This window comes from Panthera leo, chromosome A3 (genome assembly GCF_018350215.1).
Source record: "Panthera leo isolate Ple1 chromosome A3, P.leo_Ple1_pat1.1, whole genome shotgun sequence".
Lineage (NCBI taxonomy): Eukaryota > Metazoa > Chordata > Mammalia > Carnivora > Felidae > Panthera > Panthera leo.
This window is the reverse complement of record NC_056681.1, coordinates 12,725,459-12,753,300: the sequence shown is the minus strand read 5'-3', so window position 1 is coordinate 12,753,300 and position 27,842 is coordinate 12,725,459. Positions and strand designations below refer to the sequence as shown.

At 52.3% G+C, this 27,842-nt stretch overlaps 1 protein-coding gene across 3 annotated transcripts in view; it reads right to left on the bottom strand.

Annotated features, from left to right (window-relative positions):
* The window catches only part of PREX1 (phosphatidylinositol-3,4,5-trisphosphate dependent Rac exchange factor 1), a 186,224-nt gene that overhangs the window by 125,868 nt on the left and 32,514 nt on the right, over positions 1-27,842 (bottom strand). The gene's annotated exons all lie outside the window — the stretch shown is intronic.

Below are 27,842 nucleotides of genomic sequence, written 5' to 3'. Positions count from 1 at the left end.
AACATAAAAAAACAAAAACAAAAAACAGCGGTGCCTGGGTGGCTCAGTCAGTTGAGCATCCAACTTTGGCTCAGGTCACGATCTTGCAGTTCATGAATTTGAGCCCCATGCCAGGCTCTGTGCTGACAGCTCGGAGCCTGGACCTTGCTTCGGATCCTGTGTCTCCCTCTCTCTCTCTGCCCCTCCCCTGCTCACACTCTGTCTCTCTCTCACACACACACCAAAAAATACACATTAAAAAAAAAACTAAGGAAAAAAAAAAAGACTCCTGCACCTTACTGTATATAATTGCACTGCAATAAAAATTCCTCCAAAAGTTATTTTCAGCCAAGTGATGGCAGGGGGATTGCTCCCACCCAGCTGGGTTCATCCACTTGCCCACACACGGGTCTCCCAGGCCCTGACAGCAAATGCGCCCTCCGTCTTTGGGCAGACCCCGTGGCCTCTCACCACCCGCACGGCCCTGGTTTCTGTGGGGCCCATTGCCAAAGAGACGAACCGCCCTCCACACACACACACACACACACCCTCCACCACTGCCCCCCGGCCCAGCTTCTGAGAAGATGCCAGAACAGGAAGTCTGCTCTGAGGTTCTGAAGCAAAAAGGTCAAGGGTGGTGGTGCAGGGGAGGGGAAGGCAGGGGGGCCTCCCCACTGAATGAGACGTGTCTTGAACACTGTAGGAGATGCTATCTGGGTGTTTGACGGGTGTCCCCCCACGCACCAGAGGCACAAGGACATCCACAAACACCGGCTCGACGACTGATGGGAGCCTCGAGGAGCCACAGCACTGGTCATGCCCTGTACGTCACAGGCCATCACATCCCACTGTTGCCGCCCTGCTTAAACCCCTCCAAGAGCAGCTACCACCCTCAAGACAAAACCACACTCCCTACTGCAGCTTTCAAGGCCTTCCATGTCTAGCTCCTATCCCCTCTGGCTCCCCTCCCTCTCCTCGCCTCCCACACCAGCCCCTTTAACCTTCCAAGGACACCCCCAGCAGGCTCCTGCCACAGGACCTTTGTACTGGCTCTTACCTCTACCTGGATACTTGTTCCCCGGTATCCACACAACTCATTTCCTCCCCTCCTTCAGGTCTTTACTCATACATCACCTCCTCAGTGAGGCCCACCCTGACCACCCTGCTGAAAACTGCCACACCCTTCCCAGTACACCATCACGTTGCCTTGTTTTTTTCCCCCATAGCACTTAGCATCCACTAACACTATAAGCTTTTCTAATTTAATATCTTCATTGTGTATCTTTGTTGTAAACCTAAGGGGGGTGAGGGCTTTTGTCTGTCTTGTGCACTTACTGTATTCCCAGCATCTGGTACATAGTAGGTGCTCAATAAATTAGTTGTGGAAGGTAAACCAGAGGCTTAGCATAGGATTCACTTTCTTATAATTTTTTGCATTGTTCCAATTCTCTGTCACAAGTAACGTCTTAACTTCACAACTGAAAAGGAGGCACAGCAGCACCTGGGTGGCTCAGTCAGTTGAGTGACCGACTCTTGACTTGAGCTCAGGTCATGATCTCATCAGGATCACGGGATGGAGCCCCGCATCAGGCTCCGTGCTAAGCGTGAGGCCTATTTGCGATTCCCTCTTTCTCTCCCTCTGCCCCTCTCCCCCGTTTGTGCATTCCCGCTCTCTCCCCCTGCCCTCTCTCTCACAACTAAAACAAAAATTAAAATAAAAATAAAATAAAAAATAATTAACGAATAATGATAGGAAGAATTTTAAAAATAATAAAAAATCAAAAGGCACAATTAGGAATCCAGTCTTAAATGTTTTGTTTTGAGGGGTTTGTTTGGTTTTTAGAGAGAGAGAGAGAGAGAGAGCATGCGAGCAGGGGAGAGGGGCAGAGGGAGGAGGGAAGAGAGGGGAGAGAGAGAGAGAGAGAGAGAGAAAGAGAGAGAGAGAGAGAGAGAGAGAGAGAGAGTCTCAAGCAGGCTCCACACTCAGCACAGAGCCTGACACAGGGCTCAACCCCACAACCCTGGAATCACAACCTGAACCAAAATCAACAGTCAGACGCTCAACCAACTGAGTCACCCAGGCACCTCAGAAATCCGATTTTAAAAGTCAGGTGAAAGCCATCCCTAGGTCACTGGGACTGATGTCCAAAAGGTGGGTATAAAAATTACCTGAGGGGCTTTTCAAAAGACACATTTGGGGGCACCTGGGTGGCTCGCTGGGTTAAGTGTCCAACTCCTGATTCGGGTTCGGGTTATGGTCTCACGGTTCATGAGTTCAAGCCCCGTGTCAGACTCTGTGCTGACAGCACGGAGCCTGCTTGGAATTCTCTCTCTCTCTGTATCTTTCTCTGTCTCCCTCTGCCCCTCCCTGGCTCATGTGCGCGCGCTCTCTCTCAAAATAGATAAACTTAAAAAAAAATTTTTTTTAAAGACACATTTGCCCAGGAGGTTCACTAGGAAGTTCTAGTCTGATTCAAGAAGCCTAGGGAAAGCCAGGGAACCTGTGCCTTGGTTAAAGCTCCAGGACTACCCTGAAGGCCTGGGGAACTTGGGTTCAGGGCAGGTAGTCAGGGAGGGCTGCTCAGAGGAGGAGGACACAGAGGATCCTGGCAAACAGCCAAGATCAGGCTAAAAGCCAATTCCTGGGCCCTGCTATTCAGAGGTCTCCAATTCAGTAGGATGGAAGGGGCTTGGGCAACTGCATTTTTTAGATATTTATTTATTTTGAGAGAGAGAGCACGAGCAGGAAGGGGGGGCGGGCAGAGGATCTAAAGCGGGCTTTGCACTGATTGACAGCAGCGAACTGGATGTAGGGCTTGAACTCGTGAGCCGTGAGGTCATGACCTGAGCCAAAGTCACTCAACCCACTACACCACCCAGGCCCCCGGCATCTGCATTTTTAAATATGCTTTATATACACTGTGATGAGCCCTGAGGTTTAGGAAGGACTGGCTGAGTCTGATCTTCTGGTTCAGATGTATTAACCACCTTCCGTCAAGAGAACTGAGACCATCACGAGAAAACGAAATCAGGCATCCCAGCAGCACCCACCGCGAGTATTTCAACTTGTCCCCATCAGGATTTGCTCCTGCGCCATTCTGAAGGTGCAGCTGTCATCACAGGCTGTGCATGGCTTGGCGTGTCCCCCTTCCCCGGGTCTGCAGGGGCAAGTGGCCGTGGCTCGTTTATCTCACCAGTTCCCCATCCGGGGACCTTCAGCTTGTTTCAGGGTCGGGTTCTCACATGCTGTGCTCCGAACACCTTGGGACACAAGGATCTGCCCCCCGCCCCCAACACACACACACTGAGGATTTTTCTAGACTCCATTTTCAAGCGCAGGGTCTCGCAGTCCCGGTGGGGGGGTTGGGGGGGGCGCATCGTGTCTGGGAGGGTTCTGCTAAGTCTGCTACATGATTCACCAAAGGATGTGTCCCAGTTCGCTGCCCCCATATGGCACCAAAGGCATCCAGGTTGCAGCCCCGTGAGCACATGGGGAGGAGGAACCGAGGCCCTGAGAGTGAAACATTCAAGGCTGAGGCTCCTTGAGAACTGACTTGACCCTGGACATGGTCCTGACTGCTCCTGTTATCATGGACGCATGTGATCCTCAGAGGGCCCTGTGCCCTGTGCACTGAGCACTCAGCAAGCGGGTTTCGTTGTTGCTATTACCTGCGTCTGATCTTCCTAGAGATTTGTCCAACCACAGCCCTGAACAAAAATCACGGTTCCGGAAAGCTGGGCCAAGTTTTTCAGACAGCACAGGAATGGCCTGGCAGAGCGCCCACACCCCTAAGACGGGACAAGAGGGACCATCGGTCCACACTCTGTGGGAGGGCCGCTCCTGGAGCTCAGGCCAGCCCTCGCCCCTGTGACACCGGTGACAGGCACACATCCCAGTGTCACGGCTGGACCTTGCCTGCTGGACAGATGCCCCAGGCCATGGCCCAGGGCTGGAGCCAAACCCCTGGGAAAATGCCAGGGAATCAATGACCGAATGAAGGCATGAGTCTGCCGACACATCGGTGGGCGAGATGTGCCACAGGAGGACGGCGCCCCGGTGCCCCAAATCTCGCCTCGGTCACCAGCCACAAGACGACCCAGAATCCTCTACTCGGCTCCGAACAGAAGTGGCTGTTCCCTTTTTCTCTTTGCAGAACTTCCCACCACATCAAGCTGAAAAGGAAGTCGGCAACCGGGCAGGAGGAACGGTGACAGAGACGCAAATCATTTCACGTCAGCTGAGGAAAGAGGAACAGGCAGCCTGGGCTCGACGGGGACCTCCGTGCCCTGCTGCTGGGCGGCCCGGGGAGCCACGTGGCACCGCACCACGGCGGACGGAGGCGTCGTCCGGGGAAGTCAAACAAGTCAACTCAGCGACTGTGTCCATGGGCAAGTCCCTACTGCCGCTGGCCTCAGCGTCACTCATCTGGAAAATGGGCAAAATAGCACCTTCCTTGAGGGCTACTATGATGGTAGTAAATTTAAATAAGGGAAGATCCACAGAGCGGTTACTGGGACAGGGCCCAGCACACAGCGTGCACCCCATAAATGTCCGTAACGATTATGAAGTTCAAGCTTTTCACCCTGGCATCTGGCTACCACATCCTGCCAGAGCCTCCTCTGGCCGGGCCGAGGCCCTGCCCCCTGGCCTCCAAGTGCCCCGCACAAACTCCTTTCCTGACCACCACTAACCATGTAAGGCAGCAGCATGTGCCAGGCACAGAGAGGAGAATTAGCCTTCTTGGGACAGAATCTCTTGTGCATTCATTCGGAGAGACTTTACGGAGGCCTAGGGACTGACACCTCCATTGGGGGGGAGAGGCCAGGAGACCACCTGGCGCAGGGAATGGACACGGGGAGCCCTGCGGGGAGGCTCCTGCAACAGCACAGGTCGGGGACAATGGCGGACTCACCCAGGGTGGGGGGTGGGGGGGCAGCGGGAGACACAGTCCGATCCTGGATGCACTGTGAAGACAGAGCCCATGGGCTCTCCTGATGGATGGGACGTTTGCGGGGGGGCGGGAGAGAGGAGTGAAGGCCGACCCCCTGGTATCTGGCCTGTGACACGGGCAGGAGGGAGGTGACTTATTGCTGAGACAGGAGAGACTGTGGTTTGGGGGTTGGGGGTAGCGCGAGAATTCATGTGGGGACATTTTAAGTCTCCGCCTCCATGCGAGCCAGTCCGGCAAGGAAGACAGACTGGCAGGGAGTCACTGCACAATGTGGACTCAAATGCAATCGTACTGAGCACTAGGAGGCAGGACTGGGCAAGGGGACCCAGGCGAGGGCGTTCAGGGAAGGCTGCCTGGAGGAGGCACATCAGAGCTGAGGCCAAGAGGCAGAGGAGCTTGAGAAGAGCCAGGGAGGTGAGGGAAAGGGGCACCTCCGTGCATTTTCCACTTTTCTCAGGGCTTCCCTCGCCCTTCACATCCGGCAGGGACACAGCCCAGGAAATACAGGCAGTGAGGCTTCCGTGGTTGAACTGTGGGGTCAGACAGAGAGAGGTTCAAGTCCCGGACCCGCCTCTTTCCTGTGTGGCCTTCAGCTGGTGACTTAACCCCTCTACACCTCAGTCTCCTCATCTATAAAAGGGGGTGACTGTGCCAACCTTCTGGGGTGCTGTGAACCTCTTGAAACCCAGAGGGAGATGCCACCCCCCCCCCCAATGTGGCATGCCTCCCCTGAGCCCCAGTGAAAGCTGCTTTGTCTGGGAGGCTGGAAAAAGACGGGCAGGGAGCTGCTGGGCCCGTGGAGCAAAAACCACAGGCCTGGAACACCGGCCCCGGGCGAGCCTCCTGCCCCCCGCCGCCCTGGACATCCCTGCTGGGATTTTCCACTGGTTCAAAGTGGGAACTGTGAAAATGCACAGCCTCCCAGTGTGCCACAGGGCGAGGGTGTTTTTCCACAGTGAGGCCGAATTCGGTCTTCAACAGCTGTGCGGGCCAGCAGGGGCTTCCAGAAAGAGGACAGGGGACTGGCTGGCAGGCAACCAGAAGCCAGCTTCTCCTCGGCTTTGGGGAGAAAGGGCACCTGCTGGCCCGCTTCTCTACAAACCAGTCACCACACTGTCGCTCATGCTGTTTCTAGTTCACAGCTCCCGGAACATACGAATTCATTCGTTCACCCACTCCACAAAGTACATGGTTAGCACCTACAAAGGCCCAGGCACTGTTCTAGGCCCTGGGGACAGACAGCGAACAGAAGACACAAAGCTCCTGACCTTACAGAGCTGTTGGGTGAGACACAGGCGATGAACAAAAATACACTGGATATAAACATAACAAAGAAAACCAAGCGGGTGATGGAGGTGTGAAGGGGAAGGCCTCGCTGATAAAGGGACGATCAGTCGAGATCCAGAAGAAATGAAGGAGTGAGCCATGGAATACCAGGGGAGAACACAGCCCAAGCAAGTACAAAGGCCCTGGGGCAGGGGCCTGCTTCCGGTGTCTAGGCAGTGGGGAGACCACAGTGGCTGAAGCAGAGCAAACAGGTGAGTGGAAGGACAGGGCAAGGTGACCCAGGAGGCAGAAAGGCACACAGGCTGAGGAGATGGGACTCTGTCTTTTAAATTTTTTTTTTTAATGTTTTATTTATTTTTGACAGAGAGAGAGACAGACAGAGTGTGAGTGGGGGAGGTGCAGAGAGAGAGGAAGACACAGGATCGGAAGCAGGCTCCAGGCTCCGAGCTGTCAGCCCAGAGCCCGACATGGGGCTCGAACCCACAAACCACGAGATCGTGACCTGAGCCGAAGTCGGAAGTTCAACTGACCGAGCCACCCAGGCGCCCCGATAGGACTCTGTTCTAAGCCGGGCGGGCAAGTCTCTGACAAACAAGGGAAAAATCCGAGTCCTCAGGGCTGGAGGGGGATCGCAGCCCCGTTTCCCCCCAGGCAGTGCAGAGGACTCTAAGGCCTGACACCAACTCCCACGTCCCCCATCGGACCCTCCCCTGGGCTCCCTGGGCCTCATTTGTCCCCATCTGCAAAATGGAGACGCAAGCCCTGCCCATCCTCCTGTGGGGGTCCCACGAGGAACATGCTGAGGCTCTGAAAGGGGAGGCCAGGGCGTCCCAGAGCCCCGCCTCGGTGCCGCTCTGAACCCTCTGCCCCTGAGAACGGAGCCCCCCGGCCCCGGTGTCGGCTGGGCCCCCGGGGACCCGGCCCCCCTCAGACAGCCTGAAACAGGCACTCTGGAAGCTAAGGTGTCTGAGGAGGTGGTGCCCGGCAACCAGAAGCCTGCCTGGCAACGGTGGGGCGGGATGGCGGCCGGGTTCCATGGCAACCGGCAGCTGGGGCCGGGGAGGGCGGGGGAGGCCGGGCACTGCTTCAGAGGGGGAGTCAGGGCAGGGGCTTCCCAGGCTCCTCTCTAAAGCAGCGGGACTCGCGGCCCCTCAGAAAGTCCAGCACCGCCTGCAGGATTGGAGGCCCAGGCCTCCCCGCCCTGCCCTGCCCTGGATCCCCGACTGGTTCACTTGGCTTCTCCGGGCACCCCGCGCCCTCTCCCGAAGGGGGGCCACGCCTGCCGTGTAGGGACACACGAGAAGCCAAAAACAAGGACAGCGAGCATTCACGGAGAACGCCGTGTGCCCCGCTCAGTGCTATGTGTTCTATGTGCCGCGATCTCACTGAATTCTCCTGGGGCAGATGTGATGATGTACTAATCCCATTTCACAGATGACAAAACTGAGGCACCGAGAAGTAAAGCCTCACACGCAGTGAGGGGCAGAGTCAGAGAGGCTGACCTCCACGCCGGGCCTCCTGACCACGCCATCGCCCCGTGTCTGCTGTAAAAAGGGCCTGGGGTTGGTCCGGTCAGCAAATATTTCTACAGTGTTAATAACAGCGGTAATGACAGCTGCCGATGTTTCCTGAGCGCGTTGTAAGGACCAGGCACTCGGCGGCACTGGCTCGCCTAATTCCTCGCAACCTTGTGAGGCGGCCGCTGTGAAAGGCCCGTTTTACAAAGCAGCAAGTGAGGCGCAGGGAGGTGAAGCGGCTTGCCCGGAAGGGAGTCTGAAAGTGCAGTTTCTGTCGCCAAAGCCCGCCACACCACACAGGCCACTTGGTAGGAGTCTGATCATCCCAATCCGGGTCTGCCTTTGGAAAAGCCACCGGGTCCCCACTGCGACGCTCCAGCCTCAAGCCCGTGGCCCAGGGACCCCCCTCCCCCGCCCTCCCAGAGACACACACCCCCCCCCCCATTCCCCTGGGGGTGTGTCGGCTTTCACTGGGATCCCACCCCAGGCAGCCACGGCCAAAGCTGTTAACCCGTGTCCCTCGGGGCTGGCCACTCAGCTGGACGTTCCCCCCACCCCCACCCCCTGGAATTATCTAGAGAGCCTGTGAGGAAATAAACGGCTTCTTAATGCCACACATCACAAACGTCTGAGGACGGACCTTGAGAGCAAAGAGCCGGGCGGGGCGGTGGAGAAGCTGAATGCTGGCAGGGTCTCTGCCCCCAGTCTGCAGGCAGCCAGAACCACATACGATACATTCTGCTGTAACGCAGGCCTCGGGCCTACAGCGTCACCTCTCTGAGGCTCAGCTTCCTCATCTGCAAAATGGGCGGAACGAAGTCGTGCCCCGTAGCAGCAAAGATCTAAGGGAAGACCGTGGATAAGAATCGAGGCTGAGAAATCGTGCCAACAGCACAGCTCTGACGGGATGACGGCCCCATCTTCATTGTCACCATCAGAATCATCAGTATTTCAGACCCCACAGCCAGGGACGCCCCAAGAAGCCTCCACAGGGACTGCCACGCCCAGTGCAGTGCCCACGGGAGCCACGCGGGTAGGGCGAATGAGTGCGGCCAGCCAGGTGTGGCTCAAAAGGGAGACACTGGGGACTGTGGCAGCTCCCGTCAGCTGTCAGCAGGCAGAAACGCAGCCACATCTCTGCTGCCCGAGGGAAACCGGGGATCTAGATCTGTGTGGTCACTTTTTCCACTTTCCAAACCCCGTGCTAGCCCATTCTAGAATGCACGCGGAAAGGCAAAGACACCAGGAGAGCCAACACAATTTTGGGAAGAACAACGTCGGAGGAGTCACGCTGCCTAATTTTGAGAATTACTCTAAAGTTACGGTAATCAAGACACGATGTTGCTGGAGAAGACGTCAGACGCTAGATCAAAGGAATGGAGGGAGGAGCCCAGAAACAGACTCGTACAAATATGGCCATTTGATTTCTGACAAAGACACAAAGGCAATTCAACGGAGAAAGGACAGTCTTCTCGACAGATGGTGCCAGAACCACTGACGTCAGATGCAAGTTAATGACCCTCAACCTAAACTACACACTTTCTACAAAAGTCAGCTCAAAATGGATCATAGATCTGAATGTAAGACTAGAAAACTCTTAGGGGAAAAAAAAAAAGAGGAGAAAATCTTTGCGACCTGATGTTCAACAAAAAAAGTTCTCAGGACATTGAAAGGAAGCTCCATGAGAGAAAATACGTGATGAATTAAAATTTTAAACGGCCACTCTGCAGAAGACACTGTTAAGAGAATGAACAGAGGACCTACAGACTGGGAGAAATATTTGTGAAAGACGTGATGGGAGAGCTGCATGTAGAATAGAGCTCTAAATTCAACAGGAAGATGGGGTGCCTAGGGGCTCAGTCAGGTAAGCCTCCGACTTCAGCTCAGGTCATGATCTCATGGTCCGCGAGTCCGAGCCCTGCGTCAGGCTCTGTGCTGACGGCTCAGAGCCTGGAGCCTGTTTCAGATTCTGCATCTCCCTCTCTCTCTATCCCTTCCCTGCTTGCACTCTGTCTCTCTCCCGAAAATAAATAAAAACATTTAAAAAAAGTTTTTTTCTTAAATAATAAATTCAATAGAAAGAAAACAATTAAAAAGCGGGTACAAGGCCTGAATATACACTTCACCAAAAAGGATATATGGATAGAAAATATGCACGTTGAAAGATATCCCACATCATCAGACATTCAGGAACGTAAACCACAATGACATCACTGTGCTTCGATGGGAATGGCTTTAAAAAAAACCCGATGATATCAAGTGCCCACAAGGATGCGAACCACAGGGTCTCTCGTATGTTGCCGCTGGGAACACAAACGGGTACGGCCACTTTGGAAAACAGTCTGGCAACTTCTGGTGAAGTTACCTATCTACTTCCGGGCATTGACTCTAGAGGAACGAACGTGTCTATTCACACGAAAACCTGTACACGACTGTTTACAGCCACCCTATTCATAATTGCCCAAAAGTGGAAACAACTGGTCTGTCCTTCAACAGGCGAGTGGATGAAAACAACCAGACTATCCACGCGATGGAACACCGAAGGAACAAACCATAGATCATGCACTGACACAGGTGGATCTCAAAGGCCTCAGGCTGAATGGGCTGCATGCCGTATGATTCCACGGACGTGGTGCATTTGTGTTCTGGAAAAGGCAACACTACAGAGGCAGAATCCACATGAGTGGCTGTCAGGGGTTACGCCTATGGTGTGACCCCTCAGTGGCACGCTAGAGAGCTTTTTGGGGGGTCTAGATCTGGACCACAGTGTAGGAACGTGACTCCATACGTGTGTTAAAACTCATAAAACTCTACACCACCCCCCTAAAAAAAAGTCAGTTTTATTATACATGAATTTTAAAAATTAAATGTTTAAAAGATCTCACACTGGGTACCAATACGAACTCAGGGTTTGTTTGGGTTTTGTCTGTTTGTTTTAATATTTATTTATTTATTTTTGCGAAGTGGGGAGAGCAGGCAGAGGGAGACAGAGAATCCCAAGCAGACTCCGCACTGTCCATGCAGAGCCCGATGCGGGGCTCAGACTCACAAACCTGAGATCATGACCTGAGCCGAAATCAAGAGTCGGACGCTCAACCAACCCAGCTACCCAGGCACAGGATTTTTAAAGACATATTCAGAAAGAATGCTACAGAATATAGATGTGTGTGCATGCATGGATTAATATGTAGCCACGTGTCCCCTAGCGCTTTCCCAGAGAGCCCAGGAGCAGTGACACACAGTAGCAACAAACAGACTGAGGCTTCTAAATACCACCCTCCCAAACCAAAAGAACCAGAGTTGCGTGGAAAACTGGACACGTAAAATACAAGATGAGCTGAAATGCTATGTGCTGTGAGCAAGTAGAAAAGTCCCCCAAAGAAAAAGAAGTATTTTTTTTAGAAGGACGGAGGCATATCAAAAGGGCACAGGGTCCAAGTGGAAAGAGTTCCCCATGGCCACAGTTGGAACCACTTGAACAAAATAAATAATGACAGGACTGGGGCGCCTAGGTGGCTCAGTCGGTTGGCCGTCCGACTTCGGCTCAGGTCACGATCTCACGGTCTGTGGGTTCGAGTCCCGCGTCGGGCTCTGTGCTGACAGCTCGGAGCCTGGATGGAGCCTGCTTCGGATCATGTGTCTCCTTCTCTCTCTGCCCCAACCCACTCACATTCTGTCTCTCTCTCTCTCTCTCTCAAAAATAAACGAACATTAAAAAAAAATTTTTTTTTAAATAATAATAATGACAGCACTGATTCGAGTCCATCCTGATATAAATGACTGAATGAATAAATAAGTAAATAGGGGCGAATTCTCCCTTACAGGAAAGTTCCAATTAATAAAAATAGAAGGAGTGAAGAAATAGAAATTCGCCATTAGAACACCATAGTAAGAACTGCCATAGGCAAGATTTAAAATAAGTGGGTGAAAATTTAAGCCAAAGCAAGATATTTCCAGTCTCCAAGAATCTCCCCGCCCCCCAAATATCTGGTAATTATAAAGGGAAAAAAGCGTAACCTTCCCATGGAGAATCCTGGCTTTTGCCATCTTAGCTGTGTGGTCAAGATGAACATCACCATTATCGACACCAAGGGTCCCTGATACAATGCGCTGAGAAGGACACATCACCCCTGACCTATCCCTCCCAATAATGCAGAACCTCAAACCCAAATGAGGGACAACCTATAAAATACTTAACCAGTTCTCTTCAAAAGTGTCAAGGTTGTGAGAGGCAAGGAAAGACCGAGGAATCACCAAACACTGGAACAGACTAAGGAGATTCGACATCTACAGGCATATCCTGGATGGCAACCCGGGAAGAAGAGAGATGTGAGTGGAAAACTCCATGCAACCCAAGGAAATTCTGTAGTATAGTGAACAGCATTGTGTCAAGACGAGTTTCTTCATTTTGATCATTGTACTACATTTCTAGAAAATGCTAACTTAACGGGAAGTTGGATGAAGGATGTACCGGAACTCTGTACTATTTTTGCAAGTTTTCTGTAAGTCTAAAATTATCTCAAAGTCAGAAACCCTGTGCTGGCCAAGCTAACTCATCTACTGGTCAAACAACACACATCTGCACAACAAATGTGGCCCACGAGCCACAGGTCCACACTCGTGGCTATTATGGACTTAATGTTTGTATCTGACCCCCAAGTTCCTATGCTCAAGTCCTAGCCCCCAACATGACAGCATCTAAAGGTGGGGCATTTGAGAGGTAATTAGGTTTAGACGAGGTCACGAGGGTGGCGTTCCCAACACAGGATTAGCGTCCTTATAAAAAGAGGAACAGACACCGATGTTCTCTCTTGGCCGTGTGAGGACACAGCCTGAAAGCAGCTGTCTACACACCAGGAAGAAAGTCCTCACCAAGAACTGAGTCTGCCCACACCTTGATCTTGGACTTCCCAGACTCCAGACTGTAAGCAAACAAATGTCTCGGTTAAGCCAGCCAGCCTATGAGGTTTTGTTACAGCGCCCCGAGCAGACGAATACACTGCTCTACAGCTGACACCCCCATTCTTCCAGGGAGGCCCAAGGGAAAAAAACTCTCTGAACTTGGGCGTAGAAGACTCCCCAGGTCAGACACCCCCAGCGACACCCTCCTGATCAGCTCTACGGCCACACGTAGGCTAGAGTCTGCGGCAAAAAAAAAGAGCACAGGGCTATAAATAGAGCTGGGTTCAAACCCAGGCCCTGCTACTAATTCATTGTGGGAGGACAGGTGACGGAGTCCTCCTCTTCTTCTGAAATGGGGCAAGAGTCAACCTTCGGGGGTTATCATGAAGCTCTGACCAGCGATGAGCGAGCCTTGCTACAAAGTTGCTAGAAAGCTACATGAGCTAACCTTAGGTGTTACTATTTTCTCACTGCAGCAACGCCCGGGGGCTGAAGGGCAGAGACATTACATCTACAATGTACCAACGGGAAAGGAAATTCAAGCTGAACATGGCTGCACCCGGCTCTGTCTATAGCACTATGAGCCCCAGGACTCTGTGAGGCAAGCAGGCAGGGGAGGAAAATGACCCTCTGCTTACGGATAAAAGGCTCCCCTGCTAGGAACATCTGCATACACAGGACATCATCCTACACAGGCACAGAAACACCGCTACAAGAACATTGACTGCAGAACCGTTTGCTGGGTTTTTTTTAATTTTTTTAATGTTTTTATTTATTTTTGAGACAGAGAGAGAGAGACAGAGACAGAGCATGAGCATGAGCAGGGGAGGGGCAGAGAGAGACAGAGAGACAGGGAGACACAGAATCCGAAGCAGGCTCCAGGCTCTGAGCCATCAGCACAGAGCCCGACGCGGGGCTCTCGAACTCGTGAATCGCGAGATCATGACCTGAGCCAAAGTTGGTCATTTAATGGAATGAGCCACCCAGGCGCCCCTCTGCAGGACTGTTTAGACAATTCTAAACAAATCAGGATCCATTTAAGGTATGAAAAACAATGCAGCTATGCAAAAGAACCTCCAGAACTTCCCCTCCTCCAGCACCCATGCACCAGGAGACTTTTCAACAAGGTTCATAGCAACATTGCTCAAAAGAGTTGTGTGATCAGCAGCCTCTGCGATGAGCCCCAGTGAACCCCACCTCCTGGTACTCACAACCTCTGGTACACATATAGGTCCTGCCACGCTCCATCAGGGTTGTGACCAAGAGACTACAGCTGAGGAAATCAGACGGTATGGCACATCCAAGACTAGGTCAGAACAGCTATTGTGGCTTTTACCTATGGCTCTTGGGACCACACCTGGGGAAAGCCACCTGTCATGTCTACCTACGGAGAGAACCACATGGCGAGGAGCTGAGGCTTCCAGCCAACAGCCAGGTGCGGGCGCCATCTTGAAGCAGGTCCTCTGGCCCCAGTCAAACCTTCAGATCAGACTGCAGACCTGGCCAGCAGCTTCTCTGCAACCTCATGAGAGACCCTGAGCCAGGAGAACTTCCCAGCTATGCTGCTCCCAAGTACCTGACCCACACAAACCACGTGAGATACGAATGTTTATTACCTGAAGCCTTTAACTTTTTAGGGCAACAGATATGGCTAACTTGACTCTGTGCCTCTCATGAGGTTACAGACCAACTGCCCTGGGACTCCAGTTATCTGGGGCCCAGAGGATCCACTGACACAGTGTTGGGCTGGAGGCTTCTGTTATCTCCTTACCATGGGGGCCTCTCCACGCAGCTGTCTCTCAACATGGCAGCTAACTGGCCCTACAGAAAGAGAACGCCCACCACAATCCTTTTATGACTGAGAGTCTAAGTCACTGTCCCCTCCCCCTTATTCCATTCATCAGAAGTGAGGCACACACTCACGGGGAGAGAAAGTAGAGGGTGTGAATAATAGGAGATGGGGATTTGGGGGCTATCTTGAAGGCTGCTTATCACACAGACCAAATCCCCAAAGGACAATGAGTTTGTTTTAACAACAGCAGCAACAACAACAACAACACTGGCTAATATTCATTGGCTACTCACCACGTTCTCACAAGCATGAACACACTTGATCCCTAAAACAACCGTGGGTGCGACAACTAGACTCCCAGACTCCACCACTTCTTGCAGACTCGCTCTGTAACCTCAGCTGGCTTTTCTAGCCTTTAGGGAAAGCTAAGACCCAGCGATAAGTCAAGGCCAAGCTCTTAGACCTCTTGGGCTCCGACCTCAAAGATGAGAAGGAAAACAGACAGGGGACAATCTCAGGGAAAACATTCCAGCAGAGGGAACAGCAGGTGCAAAGGCCCTGAGACGGGAGTGAGTGCTGTTCTTTGGAGGGCTAAAGAAGGCCCACAGGCTGGGGAGGAGCCAGGAAGGAGAGGTGGTGAGGAAAGGCAGGCAGTGGACACACAGGCTACATTGAGGAGTTCAATTTCTTAAACGGCATAAGGAGTCAAGATACTTGGCTTGCAGGGAGTAAGAGGCAGAGAGGCTCAGATTCAACCCGGGAGAAATACACCTCCTGAGCTCTGGACACCTGGGAAACCTCCAAGGGCAAGAGGGACCTGGTCCTAAGGCTTCCAAGGGCACCAGAGGAAGACAAGGCTGGGAACCCATGGTCTGTATTGACAGAACCCCCACCTCCCCACAAGCAGGTCTTTTGGAACGACCCTGCATCCTTTGCCAGGGCTATGTCTACTCGCATACCCCAGCCACACGTCCACGAAGTCTCTCCCCAACTTCTCACATTCCTGATGCCAGAAACCCAACCACTCGCCAGGAGGCCCCAGCTCCCAGGATCCTTCTAATTTGAGGTTAGCTTCAAAAGGGGAAAGACGTCCGGCTCAGTCTCCCACGAAGACCGAGCAGCCTATGGGTGGTCTGCCTGCAGGGCTGGGGCTGGGGCTGCTCACTGCTCTGCTCCAGAACCCTGCAACTGCCACAGGCCAGGGAGCTTCCAAGGCACTCAGTTTCCCCATCTGCGAAATGGGAATGACCACATCCACACCGGACTTCTCAAAGGGAAATCCTGAAGATTAGAATGTGTCCCGAGGGGCGCCTGGGTGGTTCGCTCAGCTGAACATCCAACTCTTGATTCTGGCTCAAGTCATGATCCCACGGTTCGCGAGATCGAGCGCCGTGTCGGGCTCCGCACTGACAGCACAGAGACTGCTTGGGATTCTCTCTCTCCCTGTCTCTCTCTCAAAATAAATAAACTTAAAAAAAAAAAAAAAAAAAAGGAAAAGGGACACCTGGGTGGCTCAGTCAGTTAAGCGTCCGACTTCGACTCAGGTCATGATCTCACGGTTCGTGGGTTTGAGCCCCGCGTCGGGCTCTCTGCTGTCAGCACGGAGCCTGCTTCAGAGCCTCTGTCCCCGTCTCTCTCTATCCCTCCCCCACCCACACGCTCTCTCCCTCTCAAAAATAAGAAACATTAATAAAAAGGAAAAAAAAAATTTTTAACGTACCCCAAATAGTTCAAGATGCACATATGAGGCTAGTCTAGTAATAAAAATGATGACAGTAATAACAACCTAACATGTACTGAGGAGTTATTACATGCTATATAATAACATATGTTAATATATTAATAAAAATATAATAAGTTAATAAATAATATGTTATCTATAATAATAAATATATATAATATATGGATGCTCTACAGAAATTCCTGCATACAGTCCTGTCCACAATGCTACGACGAGCCCCTTTTTATACATGAGGACACTGAAGCCCGGAGAAGTTGAAGTAACTGAGCCAAGATCATGGAGCCAACAGGTAACAGACACAGCTGGAGCAGAGGCTGTGAGTTTTACATGGACAAACACACCTACAGGCAAGGGAGCTGAAAACAGGCCCCCATGTCTTCGCAAAAACAACTTTATCCTCATACTCTTTTTAAATTTTTTTAAATGTTTATGGAAACCAATTTGACAGTAAATTTCATATATTAAAAAAATAAAAAATAAAAAATAAAAATAAAACATATACAGAAAAAAAAATAAATAATAAATAAATAAATAAATAAATAAAAATAAATTTTTGTAAATGTTTATTTACTTTTGAGAGAGACAGAACACAAGCGTGGAAGGGGCAGAGAGAGAGGGAGACACAGAATCCAAAACAGGCTCCAGGGCTCCGAGCTGTCAGCACAGAGCCCGACGTGGGGCTCGAACTCACGAACTGTGAGATCATGACCTGAGCTGATGTCGGACGCCTAACTGACTGAGCCACCCAGGAGTCCCCTAACATTTTTTTTTTATTTTTTTTTAATGTTTTATTTATTTTTGAGACAGAGACAGAGCATGAGCAGGCGAGGGGCAGAGAGAGGGGGAGGCACAGAATCCGAAGCAGGTTCCAGGCTCTGAGCTGTCAGCACAGAGCCCCCCATGCGGGGCTCGAACTCATTGACCAGGAGATCATGACCTGAACCAAAGAGTGACACCCAACGAACTGAGCCACCCAGGCGCCCCTGTCTTCATACTCTTTATCATCACCCTGCAAAGGGCAACCTTACATGAATGACATCATATCATGCAATCATTTCTTTTTATCAAAAAACTTACACATCCCCCAATGGAAAAAAATAATCAACACTGATTCCCTCTTTGTTGATTCTAAGAATTCATGCTGAGTTGCTCCAGAATCCTAAATACTATACCCCAATTAATGAAAATGAGATTCAGCTTACTTTCAGGCCTGATTTTCTTTTCGAAGGTGAAGCCCCCATCCAGCCAACACCCACAATATTGCTATATTAGGACCCATTTTCAATGGATTCTCAGCTGCACACCTTTCTCCGACGCCAGTCATTCTGTGATAGCCAGGTTGCCCGCGATCTACAGGTTGCCGGGTCCACCTTCCAGAAAGGCATCCCTGCCTTCACCGGGAAAAACCTCTTCATGGCAGACAAGAAGCTGATTTGCCCACAGGAACCACAAACCCACCAGAAGAGAAAGCCAAGGGGACTGCTGGCCACGAAGCCTTGAGCAGGGAGTGTGCCCAGTGCCTCCCCCGAGCCCACTGACCCCACAGTGGCCACTTCCCACCCCACCAGCCAAGCAGGAAGCAGCTATCGGCTCCCCTGCCTACGCAGTGGACCCACCCTTGTGGTTCAATGGGTACATTTTATATTATGTGATCAGCACCTCAAGACAGTTTATATTTGTAAGAAGTGCTGATCTGCCTGTGGGGACCCCCTGCCTGGGGGCCCCTCTAACAGGCCAGCTGGGGCATGGCCAACAGCAGGGAGCCCAGCCCCCACCAGTCATACACAGGTAACAGCCAACACCAGGTCAGAGAGCACCATTAGGGCTCACTCATAAAAAAATGCACAGGACACTAAGAGCCACCAGTGTCCTGCTGGGGTCCACTCTGCCCCAAGGAACTGGCTCCAGGGCTCCTCCCTCAGTGGTGCTCAGCCTTGGCTTCAGCCACAATACCAGCCCAGTGCTCCCCAAACCCCTTCCGGGGCGCCTGGCTCCGGGGCGGCACTGTTGTCCCAGCAGGTTCCAAGCTCAGGAATCAAACACGGGGCTCCTCCTCTTACCCCACGGGCGTGACCCTGAGCCCCTCAGCAGCCACAGGGACACATCTCAACCGGCCGCCCTCTTGGTTTTTATAGCCAACCATCAAAATTTTACCTCCCCTGATGATCAGGCCCCAGCCAGCGGCCCCTCTTCTATCCTTCCTTTAAGGTACACTTCCAGGTTTTGGATTCGGAACCTCCGACGCCCCAGCAAGAGAAAAAGAAGTGAGCGCATCCCCCAAAATCCATTTCACAAACATTTAGGAGCCCCCTTCCATGGGCCAGGCAATGGAGACGCAGGGCACAGGAGAAACCTGGCATTTACGTCTAGTGAAGGAAGGCAGATTATCAAAAGCAGACAAGTACAACTGACCAGCAAGAGGGGAAAGCTGTTACAGGAAGAATCAAGCTGGGCAGGCATGGCGTTTTTTCAGACAGGGCGGCCACGGAAGGCTCCCGGGAGGAAGGATAGTTGAGGGGAAAGAGGCCTAACATGGGGGGGGGGGGGGGCAGGTTAGCAGGTTAGGAGGCAGGAAGGAGCCTGGGCTGTCTGAGGACCTGCAGGGGGGCCTCCAGACAGATGAAGGGGGCAGGTGGGAGGCAGCAGACCCGGAAATGTCGGTTTGTATAGAGCTCCCTGGGAAGGGTCTGAGGACCTGCAGGGGGGCCTCCAGACAGATGAAGGGGGCAGGTGGGAGGCAGCAGACCCAGAAATGTCGGTTTGTACAGAACTCCCTGGGAAGGGGACCTCGTGCCACGCTGGAGGTGGGAGGGCAAATGGTAAGACACCCCCCCACACACACAGGACCCCTTTGCCAGACAAATGAGGAACAACTACCAAAACCTACGATCCACGTGTCCTCAGAGGAAGCAAACCAGTGCCCTTCTGGATTCGACCCTGCAGAGTCACCAGCACCCGTGGCCCAAGACACTACATGCAAAGCCAGCAGAGAGGGAAGCGGTGGAGAGTGGGGATTCTCCCGAAGAGTGCCCAGGAGGGAGGGGAGAGTGGTGGAGGGAAGAGAAGGGAAGGGAGTGGGGAGGCAGTGAAGGGAAGAGGGGCGGGAACAGGTCCCTGGAACAGGTGGGAGCATCTCTGCAGTGACCCATGACCCGCCCAGTCCCCACCCCCCACCCTACACTCGAGAACCTCTAGAAGCCCCACGGAGAACCACATGCTTCTTACCCTCTGGGGACCCACTCCCTGGGCCTCACTGGTGGCTGTCAAGTCCAGCAAAGCTGAGCGGCCGGCCATGTGGGATGCCCTCCTTCCCCACCATGGTCATGGGTGATGGGTGCCCATCATCCCCTTAGCCCTGGGCCCTCGCTGAGGAAGGACAGAGAGAATTCTTTTAACCCTGGAAATACCAACACCTGTGTCTGCTTGCCCGGACCACAGGCCCACACGACATCTCCGAATGTATCAATCTTATAATCAGGTAAATGTCGGTCCCAACTCTCCAATGAGTTCTGTTAAAAGTCATCATAAAGGTCCTTTATATATTAAAAAAAAAAAGGACTGATTCCAAAACACGACACAGACACACACAACACGTGCCTGAAGGAACAGGCTGCTGGCCAACCAGGGTCCATGAGAGAATGTTTCAAAGGCCTGAGCCACACTTTTCTAGCTCATTTCCTCTTTCTGCTGCTCATGACATTATAGATTCACATCAAGAACAAAAACAAACAAACAAAAACCTCTTGCGAAAAAAGAAAAACCTACTTTTGCAAGGAATTTTATAAGCAGATCTGGAGGGAAGGGGAAGAACGAAGGAAACTCCTGAAGGAGCTGATTGCAAAACGTGCTTAAAAGAAAGAAAAAAAAAACTTTTAACATAGAAACACCCAACGATACATATTTCTTTTTAGTCTAATTTTGAAAAATGATCAAAACACATTGTTTTTTTTCCCCCAAACATCCCAAATGACAAGTGGCCACCAGATGCTGGGGTCTGGAAATACGACTGTGGTTTTCTTTTATTTCCTTTGTTTTTAAGAAACCTAAAAATTAGGGAAGTCACAAGTACCCAGGGAAAGAAAAACCAGGAAAACTGCCGATGTGGTGACTTAACGTGTGGACTGCCAGAGGCTTTGTGATGAACGCCCCCAGAAACCGAACGTGTACCCAGAGGGGGACCGCAAGAGACGCGCCCAAACCCAAAAGGAACCTGTAATTCTCCTGATGTGCTTCAAACCCGTGGGGAGTGTTCTGTAAGCCTCGGACACTTTCCTGGTGAGAGAGCATCCACCATGGAACCCCGTTCTCTACCCCCTAAGGAACAGGCAGGCAGTGTTCTAGTTCTAGAGCCTTTTGCAGGACGGAGGGCAGATGTCCGGGGATATGATGTAACCTGGGTGAAGTGAATTCATCCAAGAATGAGTCATGGAAACAGCCCTCAAATGTCCTTCAGAAATTTCAACTGCAGGATACAGGACTGAGACCCGAAGGCCCACCACCCTCGACCTCAAAGAGAAGCCTCCCCTCTCTGAAATAAGCTTTGCCCCCTGCTACAGAGGCAGGCGTCCTATCTTCTGCGGCCAACTTCTGTTTCCCCTTTTTGTAGTAAAGCACCCCAGTGCCGCTTGAGGGGTGTTTCCCATCTTCCACCTCAGCCACATGGGGCAGGGGAACGCAGCCAATGGAAAGGGTGATGGAGCTGAGAGATGGACACAGAACCCCTAGATCAAACAGTACCTGAAGGTGATGTTTTAGCTTCATGAGTAAGTACATGACATTAAGTCAGTTTGGTTTGGGTTTTGAGTCACTGACATAAAGAGCCCACCACCCAAGGAATAAACGAAACTCTGACTTCAGCGAGGAGCTGCGACGTCCAGCTATACCCATCCCTTCCAAACCACCACCAGTTTAGAATGGAACACGTCCTTTAGGTGTCATGGGTGAGAGCGAATTACAGGCATCCAGCTTCACCCAACCTCGCAGTGCAACCTGGCATCTGCCTCCTCAATGTCTCCACTCACCTCTGTCGCCAGGACGACAAAGGGAGCCTCACGCCCCGGCCCTGGTCCTCACCAGACTCTGTTCAAACCACCGTCTCTGGAAAGCCATCCTTACTCAGCCTATCGGAGAAGAGCAACCTATCCCACCCCTGCCCTACTTCCTGCCACCCCTGCCGTATTTTTCTTCCTGATGTTCATCACCAACTGGTACACCGTGTATTTACTTGTTTACTTGTTCACTGTCTGTCCCCCCGCCCCAACCTGTCACGTCCCCTGCCTCTTTCACACAGGATCTGTCGCAGTAAGAAAACTCTTGTCTAGAGAGAAAAAAGAGCCACATCGATCGTTAGTCTGCAGAGCAGTGGGGGAGCTGGCCCCCACGCAGGCCCGTCTGTGTACAGCTCAAAGCAGGGCGGGGATCCCAGGGCCGCTGTGAGGACCCCCAGAGCTTCGTGGGGCCCCTCTCACTGACTCTGCCTGCAAGAACTCTTCTCCCTCCTGAAGACTCCCCGCTCAGGTGCTCAAGCCAAAGCCCCTAGTCATCCTCAGCCGCAGGGCGGGAGGGCTCCCCTCAGGGTCCGGCAAGTTCCTTGCCCCAGGCCCCCTCAACTCCTGTCTCCCCCTCCCCCCTCCCCTGCCCCCCCCCCCCCCCCCCCGCACCCCAGAGCCAACCATCAGCAAATCCCATCAGCCCCACCTTCTAAATACCTCTCTTCCCTGCCTCCTCCCTGCTCAGGGCCACCATCACCCCCACCTGGACTGCCGCAGTGCCTCCTCGCTGGTCTGCCTCCTGCCCCTCCTGCCCCAATCTACCCAGCAGCAGAGGGATCTTTTGAAAATAAAACCCACTCATGTTCCTCCCCTGTCCCCAACCCACCAATGGCTGGCTGCCCACGTACCTAAGAAAAAATCCCAGCTCCTCACCTCACCAGGAAAGATCTGGCCCCAGCTGTCCCCTCACTTGCTCACTGCTCCTCACGCCTACCGCATACCCCAGGCCCTTTGCACTTGTTATTCCTTTGGCCCAAAGAACTCTAAATGCTGTTCCTTCCCACGGCTCAGTGACAACGCCACCTCCTTGGCCAGACGTTCCCTGCCCGTGCTGGCTAACACAGCTCACTGAACCCCACCCCTATTGCTACCCACTCCACCCCTGCTTTCCAGCCTTCACAGCCCCGACCACCGTCTGAGTGATCCATGATCAATGGGACGTCCCCCAGTTCGTATCTATCTCCAAACCCAAGCACCCTTGAACGCGAGCCCTACGAGGTCAGGACCAACTCTCCCATTTGCCCCATCTGTCCAGCACCCACCCAGACCAGGACCTCAAAACATCCTTGACGAATCAAAAAACAAAACCCTATGCTGGGTTCCTGCTCAAATGTCACCTCTCCCTGACTCTCTGGCCGGAGGTGATCTCTGGTGACCTCCCAGACTTCTTTAACACAGGGCTCCCCACAGAGCACTAGGAGCAGCTTTCCCCGCTGCAGGCCAGCTGACAGGCCTCTGTCTGACCTTCCCCATTACGGTCAAAGCTACTGGTGGGAAACCCAGGTCTAAGACACCCCAGCCACCCCAGGCCACAGCAGGCTTCCCTCGGCCTTCCCCGCAATGCTGGGTGGAGGTAACATAGGGGCAGCACTCGTGAATATTTCTTTTGTTTCCCATTTTTGTTTAAATTCTAGTTAGTTAACACACAGTGTGATATTCCTTTCAGGGGTAGAATTCCTCGATTCATCACCTACATACAACACCCAGTGCTCACCCCGGCCAGAGCCCTCCCTAAGGCCCGTCACCCGTCCAGCCCATCCCTCCACCCTCCTCCCCTCCAGCAAACCTCAGTTTGTTCTCTACGGTTAAGAGTCTCCTATGGTCTGCTTCCCTCTCTCTTTATTTTTCCTTCCCATATGCTCATCTGTTTTGTTTCTTAAATTCCACACACGAGTGAAATCATATGGTGTTTTAGCATCATACGCTCTGGCTCCACCCACGTCATTGCAAAAGGCAAGATCTCATTCTTTTTGACGGCTGAGTAATATTCCACAGCGTGTATGTAGCACCTCTTGTTTGTCTATTCATCGCCGACGGACGTTTGGGCTCTTTCCATAGTTTCGCTATTGCTGATGATGCTGCTATAAACATCGGGGTGCCTGTGCCCCTTCGAATCTGTCCTTTTGTATCCTTTGGGAAAATACCTAGCAGTGCGGTTGCTGGATCATAGGGTGGCTCTGTTTTTAGTTTTTTGAGGAACCTCCCTACCGTTCTCCAGAGTGGCTGCACCAGTTTGCGTTCCCACCAGCAGAGCAAACGGGTTCCCCTTTCTCCACATCCTCGCCGCTCGTGAACATTTCTTATTTTGATATTAATAACTCTGGCCATCGTATCAAATCCATGACTCACGAACATTATTGCTTAAGATAAGACTAAGGTTTTCAAAAGGGGCGGAGGGTCAGATGAAGTAAAAATGTCAGAGAAATAACGTTGCCACTTATATACGAATACAACAGAAATCAGGAGACCAGTACTGGGTGACTAGCTTTCAGCAAACACTGGCTGGCTGGCTGGCTGGCTGGCTAGATGGATGGATGGACAAGAGAGAAGTAGAAAGGAATGAGGTGAGGGGGAGGAAAGAAGGAGAAAACTGGGCCTAGCACATAGTAGGTGCTCAGGAAACTCCATGACTTGACCCGTTCGGGGGGAAGTGGTACAGCGCTGTGGTGAAGAGGCTGGGCCCTGGAACCACACTGCTGATTCACATCCTGCTTCGGCCTTTCCTCACTGTGGGACCCGGGGCACGTGACGTGACCTCCCTGGGCCTCACTTTCCCCATCTGTAAAACTAGATAATAAGAATACCTCCATCAGGGCTGTTGGAAGGATCAAGTGGGTCCCCGTGTGTAGAATGCTTAAGACACAGTTCGATGTATCCTAAGTGCCTGATACATGTCAGCTATAGGATGATGGATAGTTATGGACTCCATCCTAGGAACAGGACAGGAAAAGGATCCAAGATCTATCCATCTATCTTTTGTAAGCAGCCCCAAAGCTCTACCGGCCCCTCCAGAAGGTCTTCCAGGAACACAAGAGAAAAGAGGGGAGAAGGCGCTACTCCCCACAGGCTCAAAGGAGAAAGGAGGCCAGTGGGCTGCAGGGTAATCTGAGAAGTTGAACAGGGGTGGGGGGGGGGGGGGGCGGGGAGAACATGAGTGGGGAGAAAAAATAAATAAATTCAGTGGCCTAGCCTGCCTCTCCAGATAGCTACATTCCGTTGGGCTAATTCTGCACGCTTCGGCTTTTCTCAGCCTCCAAGGAGCGTTTGCCTAAATTAGTGCCTGCAATATGCCGGGTGGAGAAAGGGAAGGTGAGGACAAACAGAGAAAAGCTTGGGCCCACTGGGCCTTCCGCCCCAACCGGTGCCCAACACCAGAAGGGTGAGCGTCTCCCCCCAGCCGTGGCCAGCAGTCGTGACGGTGTCCCCGACATTCTCCCTGCCACATCCCAACCCCCCCCCCCCCCCAGCAGCTCTGCCCTTCCCTGCACCCAGCACCTGTGCCCGCCTGCCCGCCTCCGCCAGCTCCCACCCTCCCCACTCAACTGGGACACTGCTGGCTGCCCTGGTGACTGCGTTCACTGCCTGAAAACCCAGCGCAAATTATTTCTGGGGATTTTCCAGAGAGAGAGAGAGCACACACGCACACATAACGTAGACACTCTATTAATGCAGGGCGATACATATGCAGAAAATAGCACCCCAGCTAGCTGGCTCAGGACCGTGCAGATTCGTGCAAGCACATGCATTAACACCGCTCCCTGCGGTAAACACACAGATACGCACCCAGAAATAGTCACCTTGGCGCTGTTTCTGCCAGATGGCACAGCCTCGGCAATTGCTGCGTCTGCACGTCTGTGCGTTTGTTTGTATGTATTAATAGTGACAGGTGACGTTACTGAGTCCTCACCGCACCAGGCACCGTCCCACATGCTACATCAACCCCCTGACGGAGGTGGCACTGTTACCCCTGGATGGCAGATGAAGAAACTGAGGCACAGAGGTCAAGTCGCTTGCCCCAAGGTCACACTGCCGCTGAGTGGCAAAGCTGGGATTCGAACCCGGGCAGTCCGGCTTCTGAGACAGTAGCCTCTGTCGCCATTTTATACCTGCTGCGATCGACGGCTAGCTAAGCAGGATGCGAGGCTCCACATGCACGCTGATCGCAATTTATGTATTAACCCCTGAAATAATGTATCCGTCCCACTCTGCAGGTGCACAGGGAGGTTAAATACCTCCCCCAAGATCACAGCTCAGAAGTGGCAGGGCTGGAATAACTAGACCCCAGGCTCTGATGTACCAGGTAAGAAGGCAGTTAACTCCCAAAGGCAAAGGCAACAGCTATCCTTTGAGCATCCAGTATGGGCAGGCTGTGGCTTTAAGACCTTGGGGTTGAAAAGGAGGTATCCCAAAGTGACCAGGTGCCCCTAGGGCCTTCAACAAACCCACTGTGCCAGTCGGGGTCCAGATTTAAACAGGACTGGCACAGACAAAAAGCAGAAACCCCCAGTGAAGGCGGGCACCCGAGGTCCAGGGATACATGCAGTTGAGGTCCGGGCCCAGATGTGTCCCCTCCCCCACCGACATCGCCCTAGGGGCAGAGTGTACAAACTGGCCCACAGACGTGTTTTATTTGGCCAACGCAGTGTTTGTTAAAAACGTGACGGAGTTGCCAACTTTTAAAAATCGAATGATTTCATACCAAAAACTCTACATTTCCGGCTGTTGGGAAACATCCTTAAAAAGTCAGGAGATCTGGCAACACTGGGCTTGTGTTCCCACATGAGGACTGCTGCCCGGGCCTGAGAACCCCAAGCCTCCTTTACACTGGACTTGGGACACAGGATACGGACACGTGCTCTCTCCCATCCTTCAGAAGGCAGGGGTCAGTGGCCCGGGTTCTGGAGCCAGACCACGAGGGCCGGCTCGTACCTGGGCTCTGATCTCCTTGCTGTGTGATCGCGGGCAAATTAATGCTTCTGTGCCTCAGTTTCCTCCTCTGTAGAAGAGCAGCCACTCCACGAGACTGGTGCCTGGTACCCGGTAAGCACTCAATAATGATTCCATGGCCTTGCTGTCTGCCCCCCCAATACCAAGCCCAAGGGCTCAAAGCATTGTTTTGTAACAATAAAGAGCTAGCACGTATCTAGCACCTGCCACTGCCTGGCACTGTCCTACGAGTTGCCCTCTCATGGATTTATCCGATCTTCCCAAGAAGCATGGAAAACCACTCCTAGGCATATGCTCCAGAGAAATGAAAACCTATGTCCATACAAAAACCTGTGCACCAGTGTTCATAACAGCGTTGTTCATAATGGCCAAGCAGTGGGAAACAAGCCAGTGTCTGTCGACTGATGAATGGACAAAACAGATGTGATGCGATGATAGTAGAATATTATTCGGCCCCAAAGAGGAATGAAATTCCAACACCTGTTGCAACATGGACGAACCTCAGGAACATGATGTTCAGTGAAAGAAGACAGACACGAAGGGCCACAGACCTTTCCATTCATTCCATTTATGTGAAATGTCCAAACCTACAGACACAGAAAGTAGGTCAGCGGCTGCCAGGGGTCGGGATGGGGGGCGGGGAGAACGGGAGTGAGCTCTAATGGGCTCGGAATTCCTTTCTGGGGTGATGATAACGTTCTGGAACTAGAAAGCCGTGATGGGCCTCAACCTTGGGAATACGCTAAAAGCCACTGGAGTGGACACTTTAACAGGGTGAATTTTACGGTGCATGAATTCTAGCTCGATTTTTAAATTTTTTAAAAGAAGAAACATCTGGGGCACCTGGGTGGCTTGGTCGGTTGAGCGTCCGACTTCGGCTCAGGTCACGATCTCGCAGTCCGTGAGTTTGGGCCCCGCGTCCGGCTCTGTGCTGACAGCTCAGAGCCTGGAGCCTGCTTCTGATTCTGTGTTTCCCTCTCTCTCTGCCCCTCCCCTGCTCGTGCTCTGTCTCTCTCTGTCTCAAAAATAAATAAACGTTAAAAAAAAAAAAAAAAAGAAACATCTACGAGACGGACGGTATCATCTCCACTTTATAGATGAAGAAACCCAGGCTGAGAGAGATTAGAGAAAATTCTCTAGACCCATTTGATATGCACAGTAGAGAAAGTAACGACGCAGCTGGGGAGGGTGATGTGCTCTTTCTTGCACCTGTGGCTGCTTTGCGTGGCAGAGTCGTGGGCATCTCGGTTTGCAGCCCTCGCCCAGGCAAATCATTTCCTGTCTCTGGGCTCCAGCCAAAGGCCAGACGGGGATGACTCCTCATCTAGATCCCTCCAAGGCCCTCAAGGACCCTACAAGTCCAGGGCATTGTAGTGAAGCATTATTTATTCATATCTATGAGGACAGCTGGGGCCATTAATAAGTGATGATGCTAACGACCCCACAGTGGGAACTGGCCCTCTCCCAGGTGCACGGGAAGAAAACATTCTGGGGTTTCCAAGCCCAAGCCCTTCACGTGGCTGGCTCGGATGTCAGAGCAGGGGGCTCAGCAGCCCACGTCCTCCTAAGAAGGTCTCACCAGAAGACCACCCCATTAGGTGGGAGGATCCCTTACTCACCAGATGGAAAGATTACCTCATCAGGCCAGAGGAATCCCTCGCTCACTAGGAAGAG